Below are 16,989 nucleotides of genomic sequence, written 5' to 3'. Positions count from 1 at the left end.
CAAAATGGGTAAAAAGTACCTTTTTCCACATCTGGAAATAATTAGAACAGCCAGATACAATTTCATTTCTGTCTGGTTGAACTATATCAATTAGTACAGTGGGCAGAGCCAGTGTTCAGAGTGGCCAAGTGGTCCGACACCATTTGAGGCATGTAGAGTGATCAGAACCCTACATAAACTGCCACCAGCATCTGGAGTCAATTTCATGACTGATCACCAAGTTTTTTCCCCTTGTAGAATGCAGATATTATAGGGAATGGGGACAGAGATTAGGTTGCACTTCAGGATGGAGGAGCCTGGTGGCATGGGGGTGTGGAGTAAGGGAGTGAGGAGGTGGGAGGGTTAGAGGAGTGAAGAGTAGAGAATAGAAAGAGACTCTAGACTTCACCCAGCCTCAGAGATCGTTTTGGAGTTTAGTTTCTCGAGGAGATTGGGTGTCAACGGGAAACGAAAACAGTATCATGGCTCTACTACATCCAGATCCATCTGCCATCTCTAGAGTGTGTCAGTATTGATTGGAACCAATTGCAGCCTGTTCAATCTGCTAGCAAGATACTGTATACAAGAAGCTAAGATCCAATACATGCTTACTTGGATCTTCTGTGCAGCCTGAGCAAAGACCTAAAGGAGGACAGAACAAGTTTTGACAATGAAGGTCATGGGAGTCCTGGCTCTTCAGATTCAGATGTGGATCCTAAGAAATTTGGCTTTGGTTCTTTTTCAGTCCTAGAAGAATGGAAGCTCTGGTAGTAGCAGAAGGTCAACAAGAAGATAAGAGTATTATCAATGCATGTCTGAGATGCACCCAAGGAACAACTTAGAGACTCCTGACTGTTCCAGGAATGATCTAGAAAGATTCCTTTATCAGACCTTAGGAAACCATCTGGTCATTTTTGTCTTCAGGGGAGTCCAAACAATCCTTATGTATCACCTAAAGTGGTGGTACAGAAGAAGAATGGGAAGATACAAGTGTGTATGGACTACTGGACTTTGAAAGAGAGGACTAAAATAAAACAATCCACTAAGCCAATGGTTCCAGATACCTTGCACTGTCTGTTTGGCAGTCAGTGGTTCTCAATTTGAATTTACATAGTGCATACCACCAGATGTATATGGCAGAGGAAGACAAAGAGAAGACTGCTTTGATCTGTACAGTTTGATTTCATAAGTTTGAGTATCTGTTCGAAGGCATCTCAGAGGCACCTACCACTTTCCAATAACTGGTAGAGAAAGTAGTCACAGTCTTAATTTACCTGATCTCAGTTTCTTTATCCATAAAATGAGGGGTTTGGATTAGATAGCTAGGTCTGTGATCCAATGTTAATGTACCTAGACAATCTCATTTTCTTGGGAAAGATGATGGAAGATGAGGAGAGATTGATAATTGTGTTAGATCATAGAGCAAGAGTTCTTAACTTTGCATGTGTGTTATGGACTCCTTTGGCAGTCTGCTGAAGTCTACGGCCTCATTCTCAGAATAAGATTTTAAATGCATAAAATAAAATACATAGAATTATAAAGGAAACCAATTATATTGAAATATGATTATCAATATTATTAGCTTAAACATGAAACACTTATGTAATAAGGCAAAATGAAGAATAATGATAACACTCTATAGAAGATAAAAATAGATACAATTATAACATTTACTCATTAGAAAGCAAGAGCAGGAATAATCAAAATATGACAGTCCATCCATGGATTTGGGGCACATTCTTCCATCAATGCACACAATATGCACAGGTGAGAGTAGTTACATATTTACAGAAACCTATGGAAACCCATGCATTTGTGGCAACTCAAAGCTCTGGAAAGCAGGAATTGATATCCTGGTTCTCTGTATAGAACAGTCTGGAACACGGATTACCTGCTGGGGAAAACCATTTTTCTGTTACCTGATTCCCTTCTGGTCCCCATAGCTTTCTGTTAGACAAAGCCACTTCTTGGTTACACTTGGTCTGCTGAAATAGTGACAAAATCTTTTAGCATAGAGTCTCTCTTGGAAGGTTGCTGAGAAAGTGTTTCTTCCTTGTACAAGCCAGAAAACTGCCAAACTTCTCAGATTTGCTCTGGGGCTCTGAGGATATTTTCCCTCTCAAGTCTTAGTAGTGATAACACCAGGCAGTTTTTCTCAATTCCTCAGGTATCAGGGGATTCTGCTTTGTCCAGTCGTTTCTCAGAAAGTCAAGCATCTTCTCACAACAAAGCAGATGCAAAACCTTTTTTTCTCCGTCCCTCTCCAACCAAAAAGGGCATCGAGAGGTTTCCCCTATGTCAGGCTGTAGAGGGAGCCAGAGAGCAATAAGCTCAACTAGCTCTCCTCCAACAAGCCAATAAATGCTCGGCAAAACAATTTGATCTCTCCAATCAGCAGGGCTCCTCTTAAAACATTTAGCTGCAAAAGCCTTCCTCTATGTAAGCAGCCTTTTCCATTGCCTCCAGTGCCTTTTGTCCCTGCCTCCTGCATTCAGCTTTCTCCTCCTGTTCTCCCTTCCCAATTTTGTTCTGCTGACTTCTCTGAATACTAATATCTCAAACCAGTGCCTCCTTATAAGCAGTGCCCCATCTCCAATTTATGATCTGGAGCTTAACGATTCATCTTTTTTGTCAGGCATGAATCTCTACAATCTTTATATATTCTTCTCATAAGTCTCCACTTAAAAACTTAAAAACTCTGGAAATAGTCACAGGTGCAAGAGCTGACAGACGGCAACACCCTCTGGCCATTACTACCTCAGTCATTGCTTTGCCTTTAAACAGACCCTTTCCCATACATTCACCTCAAGGGCGTGTCTCAATACGGTCCCAGAACAGTCATTTTTATCTTAGAGGTTGTGTTTCTTCTCAAATTGATTTTTTAAAATCAGTTTCCCTTTCACAAATGTTCTTTTTTTGCTCCTTCCAGCAACCAAAATGTCCATATACAGAAGAGACAGTGTCTTTCATATGAAACATTGGCATACAAAACCATTTGAAAATGGGTAAGAGATAATTTAGTGGGTTGAAATTTAAGGAGAGGAGAACTATTTCATGGATATAAAATTCCTATCCAGCTTTTAAGGACTAGCTCAAATCCTGTTTCCTGTGTGAAACCCTCACTTATTATCCAAATGCAAAGGATTATCTCATTCTTCTTAATTTGAATTGTCTATGCCATTTATTTGACAAGAAAAGCAAAGAGTGTTAGATTGGGAATCAGGAGATATGTGTTTAACTCCTGGTCCCAACATGAATTAGTTGTTAGATTATTTATATCTATCTATCTTTCTATCTATCTATGTATACACACACATTTAATCTGTGGTTTGACCCTTCAGATGACAATTGTGCCATGTTGTTGAATAGGCTGGCCCAGAACTACAAGGTGGGTGAACTTGGTTGTTGTGAGGCAAGAGTATATGTTCCAGGGAGGAACTGTGACCCTCCCCTTGGATGTTTTCACAATGGAGCAAAGCACTGTTTGCCTCATGCTTGTTACAGCTGTTAAGTGTGTGACTGTGGGCAAGTCACTTCACCTTGAAGAGCCACTGTTTTCTTATATGTAAGATGGGAATAACATAATATGTGAACTATTTACCTTAAAGGGTTGTTTTGAGGAGAGTTCTTTGTAAACCTCAAAAGGCTATAAAGTATATTATTTTTATTTACCATATTATAATGAACAATCCTATTTGGATAGCATCATAGGCCCTGTTATGCCAAACTGGACAAACTAGAACTATTAGGAGGATTGTCTTTGAGGCACATCATTTTGAGAGCACTGAGGGGTTGGATTAGATGATGTTTAAAAATGCCTTCAAACTCTAACTCTATGATCCTAATCCTGATGAACAAAGTTAAAGAAGCTTTCTTGATCTTCATTCTTTTTCCTCTTTACTGGTCACCATGACTACTTAACAGACCCTTTCGCTATTCTTTGTCTTTTAAGCTTAATCCGTTAAGGCAGACACCATCTCTTCTACTTCCAAACTGTTCTCATATTGCCAGCTTCATCCTTAATGGTTCAAAAGTATGGTCAGTAACTTTACTGTTCAAAACCTTTTAATAGTTTAACTTGTTTTTAAATTTTTTTTGATAACTATATTTCTATATTATTGGTTTCCTTTGTAATCCTATATATTTTATTTTATTCTTTGAAAAATTATTCTGAGAAAAGGTCTACAGCCTTTACCAGACACCTAAAAGGATCCATGATACAAAAAGGGTCAAGAACCTCAAATTTAATCCACTCCTCCACTTTTTTTTTCTAGTAGATTAGGAAACTGACCCAGAGAATGGAAGTAACTTCCTAGGGTCAAAATCTGGCTCCAAAACACTTTTTCAGTGTAATTATACAGTGGTTTCCCATGCCAGATTCTACCTATTATTCCTTTCACCACAATGTATTGCAAACTTCCTGACCTTCGGGTACCTAGAATGTTCTTGTTCGTCACTTCCTGTTTAGGAGATACTCATTATTCAAGGCCTATTGCAAAAGTCAGCTCCATTCCGCCTTTCCTGAATGCATCCTCATATGTTCTCATATCCATTGTCCTTTGTCATTTTCCAGTTTGAATTAAATTTACCTGTGATATCATCTCCCTCCTATTAGACTGGGACAGGGACTTAGTCTTATTTATACTTATTTGGATCTCTTCCAGCACTTGGCACAATGGACATAATCGTGCCTAATACACATCTGTTGAATTGTATTCCTACTTACTGTTTTGGTTTCTGGGCATTCTTCCAATTTAAGGGATTCTGATCAATAAATACAGATTGATAAATGAAGATTACAATGTATATTTCATAAGGTTGTAAGAAAATGTATGTAAAACTGCTGTATATTATAATAGTGAGAATTATTATCGCTTTGCCTCCCTTCCTCCAATGCCCTACACTAAATTGGTTACTGCCAGGTGTCTTCCCACAGCTTTGCTGATGCTGTTAGAGTCTTAGAGCCCGAAATTCTGGATTACTACAGGGGTACGGACACACCTAGGGCCATGTTTCTATTCCATCCTTTCCTGCATCTCGGGATAGCTTCCCATTTCAGACATCAGCATGCTCGAGGCAGGGCGGCTGCACCTTTACCCGGCCTTCCCTCCTCTCTCTTGGTTCTACTTTCACTTTCAGTCCCCCCACTTAGAGGCCTAAGCTGCAAAGGACGTGCGTGGAACCGCGGGCTCCGGCCCTCAGAAACTCAGGTACCAGAACACCGAGTCTGTATTGAGATGGAGGGTGGGGGAGGCCAGGGGGAGTGAGGGAGAGAAGGGACTCTAAAGGAGATTGGGGCTTCTGGCCTCCACCGGCCCCCCGGCTCCTCTCCCACTTGGGCGGGGGAGGAAAGAGGTGTAAGTGCCTGGGCCAGGGGTCCGGATGTGCCCTCCCCACGAGCCTGCAGCATTAGGGGAGCAGGGAGTGTCCGAGCTGGTCAGGCAGCGCACCTGGACGCCTCCAGCAGCAGCCCCAGTGCAGTGTGGAGCCGGGGATGGGCGCTCTGCGAGTCAGCGCCGAGAGTGGGGATGGGCGCTTTGTGAGTCAGCGCCGGGAGTGGGGAATACTGGTTTGCAAGAGCAGAGCCGGTGGATCCAGGGGGGACCGAGGATGAGCCAGAAGGGCTGCCACATTGTCATCGGAAGGGGAGCTTGGACCGTTGCCAGCTCTGGCCTGGACTCAGCCCTCAGTGTGGCAAGGCAGGATCCGTCAATCTGCTTGGATCCTCCTCCCTCCCTCCCCCAGCCTGGACGCCTTCAGAAGCTGCGCTTGGAAAGTCCGCCGGCTGTCCCCACTCAGCCAACCTCTTCCTTGCTACGGCCACAGCTGCTCTGGCTCAGGTTTCAGATAAAACGCCACTCAGATCTACGTGCAGCCTTCTCCCTGATGAATTGAAAGCTCCTAAGATGCTGCTCTAATGTCAGGCCTAGGGAGTAGGACGGACTTCAGTCTGGAGTTTGCTGAAGCCGCGGGGCCTCCTGGGAATTGTAGTCTTCTGGTCCTTATTGAGCAGTAGGGTTAAGGAGGGCTCATTGCTAGTATGAGGACATCTCCCTTTCCTTCCTTACCTGAGTCTCCTAGAGACTGGTGAGTTCGATTTTCCCATTTCCTCCAGTACTACTTACCTTGATTCTGTCCAGGTTTAAGTGCTGTGGAATTAGGCAGGAGTCTTTATAACTCCACCCAGAGATCACTTTCTTTTCCCACCAAAAATGAATTAGAGATTTTCTTTGCTTTCCAACATTTCTCCTCTTGTCCCAACAAGCCCCTCTAACTAGCAGGCCTCTTTTCTCAGTGATTTACATAGTTAATTCAGTACAATTAAAAGTCCTAAAGCAAAAGCAGAAAGAGCTCAACTTTTTCTTGAGGGTTTTTGTTTTGTTTTGTTTTTTTTCCTCCAGTGGTTCTCATTTTGTATTTCCTAGGTATTAAATTATGTTACTGGTAGTTCAGAGAAAACTACAATAAGTAACTAGATTTGCTCCAAACTAAAGAAAAAATTATTCAGATAAAGGGAACAAAAATAAATTGCCTCGGCAAGGGTATGCTGGTGCATGTTTAACAGCTCTTTGGGGAAAAAAATGCAGGTCACACTTTTAAGTTTAATTTGAATTTTTAAAATTTGACACAAAGTACTTAAAATTTTTACTTTTCCTTTTTCACATTATTTTATGTAGTCATTACTAATCTAGCTTATCTCACAATTCAGTAGTTACAAAGTACCACAGTACTCATAAGTAATATCTTCAATACTACTATATCATTTTTGCAAAAGCTTTTCCTCCTCCTCCTTCTCCTTCTCCTCCTTCTCCTCCTCCTTCTCCTCCTCCTCCTCCTCCTCCTCTTCTTCTTCTTGTCATCCTCCTCCTCCTTCTCCTCCTCCTTCTTCTTCTTCTTCCTCTCCTCCTTCATCTTATCCTCCTCCTCTTCCTCCTCCTTCTCCTTCTTCTTTTCCTTCTCTTTTTCCTCCTCCTCCTCCTTCTCCTTCTCTTCTCCATCTCCTCCTTCTCACTCTTCTTCTTCTCTTCCTCCTCCTCTTCTTCATCCACCTCCTTCTTATTATTATTTTGCTGACCAAACCTTGAAGATAGCTAGTGAACCCCCTTCAGCCTATTATACTGAAAAGGCCAAGTGAAAATTTAGTAAACTGAAAAACATTACCTTCTGGCAGCAAACATGATGGACTTCCAATAAAAATGGTTTCCTCATTTGCCTTGGGGTTTCCTATTGATAGAGAGAAAAAATTGTTATTTGAGAATTCATTGATCTTATCTACATGCATCAATGGACCACACAGAAAAGCTTACACTACTTGAAAAAAATCTACAAAACTGCATAACAGCACCTTACCATTGTCTATTACATATGCATATATGTGGCCTTCTAGGTCCTTAAGTGCGGCCTTTTGACTGAGTCCAAGTTTTACAGAACAAATCCTTTTATTAAAGGGATTTGTTCTGTGAAGTTTGGGTTCAATCAGAGGGCACTTAAGGACCTAGAGGGCCACATGTGACCTTGAGGCCTCAGGTTCCCCACCCCTGGTCTAGGCAAGCAACACAATAATAAATCAAGCCTGATTTGTAGCATTTGCAGATTTCCAAGGTGTAAATGCTCACACTGAAAAATTAATGGTTGCCTATTGGGAGCCAGTTTGCATTGACTCTAGCATACCCATAGACTCTCAGGACAAAACAATGCAAAACAAATGCCTCCAAAATAACATTGAGACATCTTTCCTTCTGAGGGCCTAAGAAACACAGAGGCCTGTAAGTTTAAAAGAATTTAGAGCTGGATAGTACCTTAGAGGCTGTCCTGTCCACCACTCTTATTTAAAGCTGACAAAACTCAAGTCTGGAAGAGAAATGACTTGACCTCAGCAGTGGAGGCTTTGAGCCTTCATCATGACATGTTCCCCAACATAACAAAATTATTTAGGCCATAGAGACAAACATATTTTGACATTAAACCATTCATTTATTAAAAGTTCCCTCTCCAGAGAACTTCATTCAAGAGGTCTGTCTTTCTTGGCCCTAGTTCTGACCCATTTCTGTACAAAAGTTGTCAGATCTGTTATGGTAATTAGGGTTGGACCTTTTTTTTTTTTTTTTTTTTTACTGTTTCCTCTTTTGGAATACTGAGGTAATCAAGTACCTTTGATGAGTTTTACCTTTCAAATATAATGTCAAGCAAAGTGGACTTTTTGTTGTCTCTGTTTTGGAGTGCTTCTCAGCACTGAGGAATCTTTGATTGAATCAGGAGTCTTTGATGACCTCCTTACATCAAGGGAAGGCCTATTTCACGTGGCTTTGACACCCTCTGACCCTGAGCAAGCATTTAAGTCAGAAGAAGCCCTAAGTCATGTAGCTTTAAGTCAAATGGTTGTGATGCCCTCTGACCCTGAAGAAGTGTATATAAACTCAGAGGTTAGCATTTTGCCTTTAGGGGGCACACTCATTGAAAGAGTGTTGGTGATAAGACTCTGGGTAGCCATTGAAGCAGCTCCCCCAGCTTTGAAAAGCCAGATGTTGGTGCTTCTCTCTGGTAACTATGTATGTATTGTGATTTGGCCAGATAGATAAAAGCCTGTCTGTTGATCTGTTTGTAATTTCTATTTGTATTTGCTCTGAAGTTCAGGGTGCTGGCTTTCCCCCCTGAACTACGTGAATGGTATATGTATGTTTAATTAAAGTAAGAAGGCTAGCCCCTTAAAGTTGCTTTCCTTAAAAAAAGCAGATCAAAGAAACCTGTGCTAGCAGCCCTTCTGTGTGCTCTTGTTGTTGGTCTTTCACCCCCACAACAGCTGCTAGCAACACTGTTGTTATAGGATGTTTGAAACTTGCTCTCCTTTTCCCTATGTTCAAAGAAAAGCTTGAATTGGGATTAAAAAGCTAATTCTGGTTAAACACATATTAGGTGGGGAAAAGGCCTCCAACTATTAATATTCTTTTTTTATAACTCATTGAAAGTTTTAAAAAAATTTCTTTACAAATTTTTTTTATAATGAACTGAGCAAACATGGACATTTGGTTATACAGAGGATAGAAAAAAAGGATTGTATGTGAAGTGTGAACTTCTGTAGTTTTAAAAATAGATATTCTATTTTATATGATAGTAACACAAATTCCCTGCTTTGCTGTGTCCCCTTCCTTCTGTTTTCTTTTGTGTATTTTTTCTCTTTTTAAAATTCTGAATTTAACAAACACCAAGGAAAATGGTCACTTCTATGTATGTAGTAGAACCAGAGAGGATTGTGTGTGAATTATAAATCTATTATTTATATAATGAAACAAAACAAGTCCCCACATTGTCCACATATGAAAATTTATATCTTATTCTGCAGTTTGAGTTTGTTGCCTCCTGTCAAGAAGTGGGTAGCATGCTCCATCATCAATCCTCTGGAATCATATTTGGCTTCAGTGAAAGTTTCTAAGCACTGTTTTAAATCAGTGGTTTTCAGAGTGTGGTCTGGAAAACCCCAAGGGTCCCTGGGAGCTTTGCAGGGGAGACATGAGATCAAAATTATTTTCAGCATACTAAGATGTTTTAATTTATCATATAGGAAATATTGATAGATAACTCATTAACAAGAGTTCCATGGAAAATGCTTAATAATTTTGAAGAGTGTAAAGGGGCCCTGAGACCAAAAATTTTGGGAACCACTGTTTAAATAAACAATTTAAAAGTTAAAAAAATTGAGCAAAATTATTTTAAAACCTCACTAAAAAGGGGACACTATCTGGTTACTTTTTTGCTCCACCTCCCAGCTCCATCCTGCCCCTGGGGTTCCATGGGGCCCCAGTGTAGAGAGGAAGAGATTTTTGACTCCTTTTAAAAAGTCTCCTCTTCCCTTCTTACTGAGACTTCAAAGGTAGCTAGATTTTTTTCCTGTTTTTGCAAACAGCTGTTAGATAGATAGCCAGCTGCATTAGCATTGACAAAGCTGACTGTGAAAGATGTTTTAGGATGATAGCATGTCAACACGAAATACATTAGAAGCTTTCTCTAAAAAAAATCATCAAATAGAGTTCAGCCATCATAATTCAACTAAATTAAAAAAAAATTTATGTGCTTACCTAAGGTATTGGGAATACAAAGATAAACACCAGGCATCCTGTGTTCTGAAAAAGCTTATGTTTTACTAGGGAGTGCAATTTTATATAAATAAATAAAAGGTAATGTGAATACTGAAATGGCATTAACAATGAAGGACCAGGGACAGCTTTCTAGAAGAGGTGGCAGCTGAGCTGAATCTTGCAGGAAATAAGTAGATATTTCAGGTACAGGAAGGCTTGAAGGAATACACAGCAATGAGAGATAGAGTGTCCAGTTCAAACACCAGTGTGACCTATGGTGTAGATGGTACCTCTTCAGTATTTTGGATGCAGTTGAGTTTGTGGTTGTAGGTAGCTGACAGTTGACAGCCAGCACCTACTCCTCCCATGCATCCTTTGACTGTCTCTTCTCCATGGAGCTGTGCAGATGTGGGGGAGACTTGTCCTAGGCTTTGTGCTCTTCAGTGAGGCACATGAAGACAAAGCTACTTAGTAAAGCTACCAGGGTTGAGTCTGGAGCAGAGGTACCATGGTTTCATAGAACACTGGAGTTGAAGCTGGAAGACCTGAGTTCAAATCCTGTCTCTACTACGGGTAAACTGTAACACTTAACTTTTCTTGACCTCAGTCTCTTTATTTGTAAAATTAGGAGGCTGGACTTGATGGCCTCTAAAATATCTTTTTGTATCAAATATATGATACTACAAAACTAAATGGCTCCTTAGGACAGAAAGTCCTAAACGGACTTTCTGACCACCTTGAGGGGGCAGCTAGGTGGTGCAGTAGATAGAGTGCTGGGCCTGGAGTCAGGAAGACTCATCTATCTACCTGAGTTAAAATCTGGCCTCAGACACTTACTAGCTGTGTTACCCTGGGCAAGTGACTTTATGCTGTTTGCCTCGGTTTCCTCATCTGTAAAATGAGCTGGAGAAGGAAATGGCAAACCACTCCAGTATCTTTGCTAAGAAAACCCCAAATGAGGTCATAAAGAGTGAGATGTGACTGAAATGACTGAGGAATTCCTAGATTCTTAAACTTAATTAGTTTATAACTAGAGAGATACGATTTAAATTCCTTGCTGGTGTCCTTGGTGTCAGTTATCAAAATAAAACAAAACCCCACACCTCTCATTCCCTCATTTTGTATTGTAGACTCACACTTGATTCTTTTGCTGTAAAAGGAAGGATCAATATTTATAGAACAGGAATGCTAAATAGTACTTGGGGTTGAAACTGAGCATGGTATATGTTCTTTGCTATGCAAAGGAGAAATGAGGGAGTACTAGATGTGAGGAAATAAAAAAAGAGAAAAGAACCCAATTATGATATGTTTGAATTAAACTGGCCTCTTGGACTAAAAGAAATTGCATTTTTTTCTAGTGGCAGAGGTCATTTACTGTGAATGAGATGGTCCTTTGAGATATTTCACTGGAGTCTGTAGAACTTGGGGAGAGAAAATTATTAGCAGCACAATCATAATCCATTAGGAAGCATGAATCTGACAAGAATTATCAAATAATTTATGTTAAATGAAATGTTCATTCTTAGAAATGAGGCAAGCCAAGAAGGTCATAGTCTTTCTAATTAATCTTGGGAAGGTTGGAAGAAAGCTTGAACAAGATGTCAAGTAATAATGCTGGACCTATCCTGTTATTAATGCCAGAATATTCGAACAGTGTGGTGAAGAGAATGATAATTTTTGCAGTACTAAATTCACTCATTCAATAAATATTTATTTAATCCCTACAGAATCAATGAATCTTAAAGTAGGAAGACACCTAATAAACAATCATTTGGCTATTTGAATACTCCCAGGGACTAGGAAGTCATTACTTCATGAGACCTCTCTTTTCATTTTTGGAAAGTTGAGCAGAAACTCAGAATTTTATAGCTGAAAGAGAACTTAGAAATCATTTACTACAAACCCCCCGTTTTACAGATGAAGAAACCTGGACCTAGAAAGATAAAGTAACTTGGCTAAAGTTACTGAATTAATGTTATTTTTGAATCCACTGGTTTTTTTTCATGGAATTAAAAAGAGAATTGATGAATTATTATCTCTTTAAATTCCCTCATTTGGCAGGCAAATGCCTCTCCAAATGGATGATTTTGTGGTAAATCAGCATACAAGCTTATTAAGGGAAAGGGGGAGAGAGAGTCCATACACATATCCAAATGAAATTTATTGAAAGATATTCTTTATAGCCATCTGAGGCCCCAGTGGAGAGACAGGAGATGCTGAAAATCTCCAAGAATGTGCCTTGAGTTCAGTTTTGATGGCAGTTCCAAAGCTGAGCTGTCAGCCATCCCTCATTATATAGGAATAGTTTTATCTCATTTATATGGCAGTGATTTTATTTTTACTGATTTGCCTTAAAATTCCCAAGGGCGATTTACACAGGGGGGGGGAGCCAAGATGGCGGCTGGTAAGCACGGACTAGAGTGAGCTCCGTACCCGAGTCCCTCCAAAAACCTATAAAAATGGCTCTGAACCAATTCTAGAACGGCAGAACCCACAGAACAGCAGAGGGAAGCAGGGCTCCAGCCCAGGACATCCCGGATGGTCTCTGGGTGAGCTCTATTCCACATGGAGCTGGGAGCTGGGAGCTGGGAGCTGGGAGCTGGGAGCTGGGAACGGAATGGAGCAGAGCCCAGCCTGAGCGGCGTGGACGATCCAGACCGGAAGCCGGGCGGAGGGGGCCCTAGCGCCCTGAATATGTGAGCTGCGGCAGTTACCAGTCCCCCCTCGACCCACAAACACCAAAGACTGCGGAGAAGGTTAGTGGGAAAAGCTGCGGGAGTGGAAGGAGTTCGCGGTTCGGCTTCCAGCCCCGGGGGCAGCGGAGGTGGGGCAGCTACAGCTGTTGTTACTTCCGGCTCCAGGCCCACCTGGTGGGGGGAATTAAGTGGCGGATCACAGCAGGGGTGCACAGCCTGCCGAAGATCTGAGCCCAGTCTGGACTGGGGGTCCTTGGGGAAGGAGGAGTGCGGCTCTGACAGAGCTGGCACCTCCCCCCCAAACGTAGAACATAGAACTCGGTAATCTACAAGCAGTCATACCCCACTGAAAAACTCAAGGGTCAAGTTAGTTGGTTGGGAATATGGCCAGGACGCGAAAACGCGCCCAGATTCAGTCTCAGACTTTGGATTCTTTCTTTGGTGACAAAGAACACCAAAACATACAGCCTAAAGAAGACAGCAAAGTCATAGAGCCTACAACCAAAGCCTCCAAGAAAAACATGAACTGGCCCCAGACCATAGAAGAACTCAAAAAGGAATTGGAAAAGCAAGTTAGAGAAGTAGAGGAAAAATTGGGAAGAGAAATAAGAAGGATGCGAGAAAACCATGAAAAACAAGTCAATGACTTGCTAAAGGAGACCCAAAAAAATACTGAAAAATACACTGAAGAAAACAACACCTTACAAAATAGACTAACTCAAATGGCAAAAGAGCTCCAAAAAGCCAATGAGGAGAAGAATTCCTTGAAAGGCAGAATTAGCCAAATGGAGAAGGAGGTCCAAAAGACCACTGAAGAAAATACTACTTTAAAAATTAGATTGGAGCAAGTGGAAGCTAGTGACTTTATGAGAAATCAGGATATTATAAAACAGAACCAGAGGAATGAAAAAATGGAAGACAATGTGAAATATCTCCTTGGAAAAACCACTGACCTGGAAAATAGATCCAGGAGAGATAATTTAAAAATTATTGGACTACCTGAAAGCCATGATCAAAAAAAGAGCCTAGATACCATCTTTCAGGAAATTATCAAGGAGAACTGCCCTGATATTCTAGAGCCACAGGGCAAAATAGAAATTGAAAGAATCCATCGATCGCCTCCGCAAATAGATCCCAAAAAGAAATCTCCTAGGAATATTGTTGCCAAATTCCAGAGCTCCCAGATCAAGGAGAAAATACTGCAAGCAGCCAGAAAGAAACAATTTGAATATTGTGGAAACCCAATCAGAATAACCCAAGATCTGGCAGCTTCTACATTAAGAGATCGAAGGGCTTGGAATGCGATATTCCGGAGGTCAATGGAGCTAGGATTAAAACCTAGAATCACCTACCCAGCAAAACTGAGTATCATGTTCCAAGGCAAAATATGGACTTTCAATAAAATGGAGGACTTTCAAGCTTTCTCAGTGAAAAGACCAGAACTGAATAGAAAATTTGACTTTCAAACACAAGAATCAAGAGAAGCATGAAAAGGTAATCAAGAAACGGAAATTGCAAGGGACTTACTAAAGTTGAACTGTTTTGTTTACATTCCTACATGGAAAGATGATGAGTATGATTCATGAGACCTCAGTATTAGGGTAGTTGAAGGGAATATGCATATATATATATGCATATATATATGTTTATGTATATATTTAAGTGAATGTGTATGTATGCATGTATCTATGTGTATATGTATGTATGTGTATGTATGTGTATATATATATGTAAAAGAAAGAGAGCAGACACAGGGTGAGTTGAGGATGAAGGGAAGATAGCTAAAAGAAATAAAATGAAATTAAGGGATGAGAGAGTAACTTACTGAGAGAGGGAGATAGGGAGAGATAGAATGGGGTGGATTATCTCCCATAAAGGTGGCAAGAGGAAGCAGTTCTAGGAGAGGAGGGGAGTGGGCAGGTGAGGGGGGAATGAGTGAACCTTGCTCTCATCAGATTTGGCCTGAGGGGGAATACCATACATACTCAGTTGGGTATCTTACCCCACAGGAAAGAAGAGGGAGGAAGATAAAAAAAAAATAAAAGGCAGGGGGATGATGGAGTGGAGGGCAGATGGGGGTGGAGGTAATCAAAACAAACACTTTGGAAAGGGGACAGGGTCAAGGAAGAAAATTCAATAAAGCGGGATGGGTTGGGAAGGAACAAAATGTAGTTAGCCTTTCACAACATGAATATTGTGGAAGGGTTATACATAATAATACATGTGTGGCCTAGGTTGAATTGCTCAACTTCTTAGGGAGGGTGGGTGGGAAGGGAAGAGGGAAGGGAATTTGGAACTCAAGTTTTAAAATCAGATGTTCAAAAACAAAAAAACTTTTTGTATGCAACTAAAAAATAAGATACACAGGCAATGGGGCGTAGAAATTTATCTTGCCCTACAAGAAAGGAAGGGAAAAGGGGATGAGAGGGGAGGGGGGTGATAGAGGGGAGGGCTGACTGGGGAACAGGGCAACCAGAATATACGCCACCTTGGAGTGGGGGGGGAGGGCAGAAATGGGGAGAAAATTTGTAATTCAAACTGTTGTGAAAATCAATGCTGAAAACCAAATATGTTAAATAAATAAATTGCATTAAAAAAAAAAATTCCCAAGGGCTCTAGGACCACAATGGGAGGGAAAACAAGGTGTATTTGTTTTCTGTGTGCCCACTGTTAAATTTTTAATATGAGCTGAAATTAGAAAATGCTATTAATCAGGGTTTGAGTTATTGTTATGTTGCTTTTCTAGATTTAAGAGATAGAGAAAATATTAATAATAATGTAAATTAAACTTAAATATTGCATATATTTTTTTCAGAGACCTAGTTGTTAAACATTTACCAGCACACTCTTTCTTCTGACACCATATTTACACGTGGGAATATTTAAACATTGAACATTGGTTGAAAGAATGAAGGAGGGAGGAAAAAAAGGAAAGAGAGGGAGATAAAAAAGAAAGAGTCTGGCTAATTTTATAATCTATCATCAAGGACTTAAGTGCCTGTTTTCAATGCTTGGAGAGCTCAGGTGCTAACTTGTCTTCAGAGGTGACGATAAGGATCTCATAAGAGACTGCATGGTTAAATAAAAAGCAAAGGTGACATTGCAATTTTTGATTTAACTCTGCCAGTCTCCAGGCTCCAATGTATGCTATAACTATAGTAAAAAGCCTAATGTTCATTCAGGACCTTTTGTTCAGTATTTCATATGTTGGGATGTATTGCATTTATGAAATGGGCCAAAAAACAATTACAGTCTGTCACAATCACACAGATATTAAGTAGCAAATTTGTTGTTGCTGAGTCATTTTTTTTCAGCTGTGTTTTATTCTTCATTACCCCATTTGGGGTTTTCTTGGTAGAGACACTGGAGTGGTTTGCCATTTCCTTCTCCAGCTCGTTTTACATATGAGTAAACTGAGGCAAACACGGCAAAGTGACTTGCCCAGGGTCACACAGTCAATAAGTGTCTGAGGCCAGATTTGAACTCATGAAAAGGAGTCCCGGCCCAGGACTGTATCCACTGCTCCATCTAGCTGTCCTAAACAGCAGAACCAGGGCTCAAATCCCAAGTGACACCTATGGTGTAGTGTATAGAGAAGTGGACCTTGAGGCAGGAAGACTAGAGGAAGGATCACCTTATAGACTTACTATCTATATGACTCTGGGTCAGTCATTTAACCATGGTCTGCCTCGGTTTTGCAAACCTTAAAGTGCTATAAAAATGCTAGATATTGTTATTATCCGTCACTCTTACACACTTTAAATATTTCAAGGAATCCCTTTGTGGGTGTTTGATGCAGATTGCAACCTCTGTGTGTCTTAAGAGGTCTTTATGGGTTGCCATGGCAAAATAAAAATTAATCAAATGGTGAACAACTCTGGTGATAAGTCTCTTAGTGGAACTGTCCCTGAACAAAAGATATGCATTCTCTTACCAGGTGAGTACTCAACGGCTTAACCTTCCATAACTTGGCATGATCTCTGGGCTGTGATGAGGCATCAGAGAGGTGTAGTGAATAATTTTAATGGCTAGAAAATACTTTTGTTTATTAAATCAAGATCTTCTCTGTTCTTCCCCACTACTGAGCCTGGTTCTCCTCTCTATGCGCAGTAAGAAAAAGTCAAATCGCTCACCTGCAGATGGAAAGGCAGTGTTCATGTCCAATCTAAGTCTTGTCTTTGTCAGGTTAAACACACTGAGTTCTATCATCCGACCCTTGTTTGGGATGGTTTCATTCCCTC

At 40.7% G+C, this 16,989-nt stretch overlaps 1 protein-coding gene across 1 annotated transcript in view; it reads left to right on the top strand.

The window, feature by feature from the left end:
- Window positions 1–4,976: 4,976 nt before the first annotated feature.
- Window positions 4,977–16,989, top strand: part of ERAP1 (endoplasmic reticulum aminopeptidase 1) — a 47,965-nt gene continuing 35,952 nt past the window's right edge. Inside the window, exon 1 of the mRNA XM_036768180.1 lies at window positions 4,977–5,189. The gene's annotated coding sequence lies outside the window, so the exon portion shown is untranslated. The remainder of the gene's footprint in view (window positions 5,190–16,989) is intronic.

Source organism: Trichosurus vulpecula, chromosome 1, assembly GCF_011100635.1.
Source record: "Trichosurus vulpecula isolate mTriVul1 chromosome 1, mTriVul1.pri, whole genome shotgun sequence".
Classification (NCBI taxonomy): domain Eukaryota; kingdom Metazoa; phylum Chordata; class Mammalia; order Diprotodontia; family Phalangeridae; genus Trichosurus; species Trichosurus vulpecula.
This window is presented reverse-complemented; position numbering and strand designations above follow the sequence as displayed.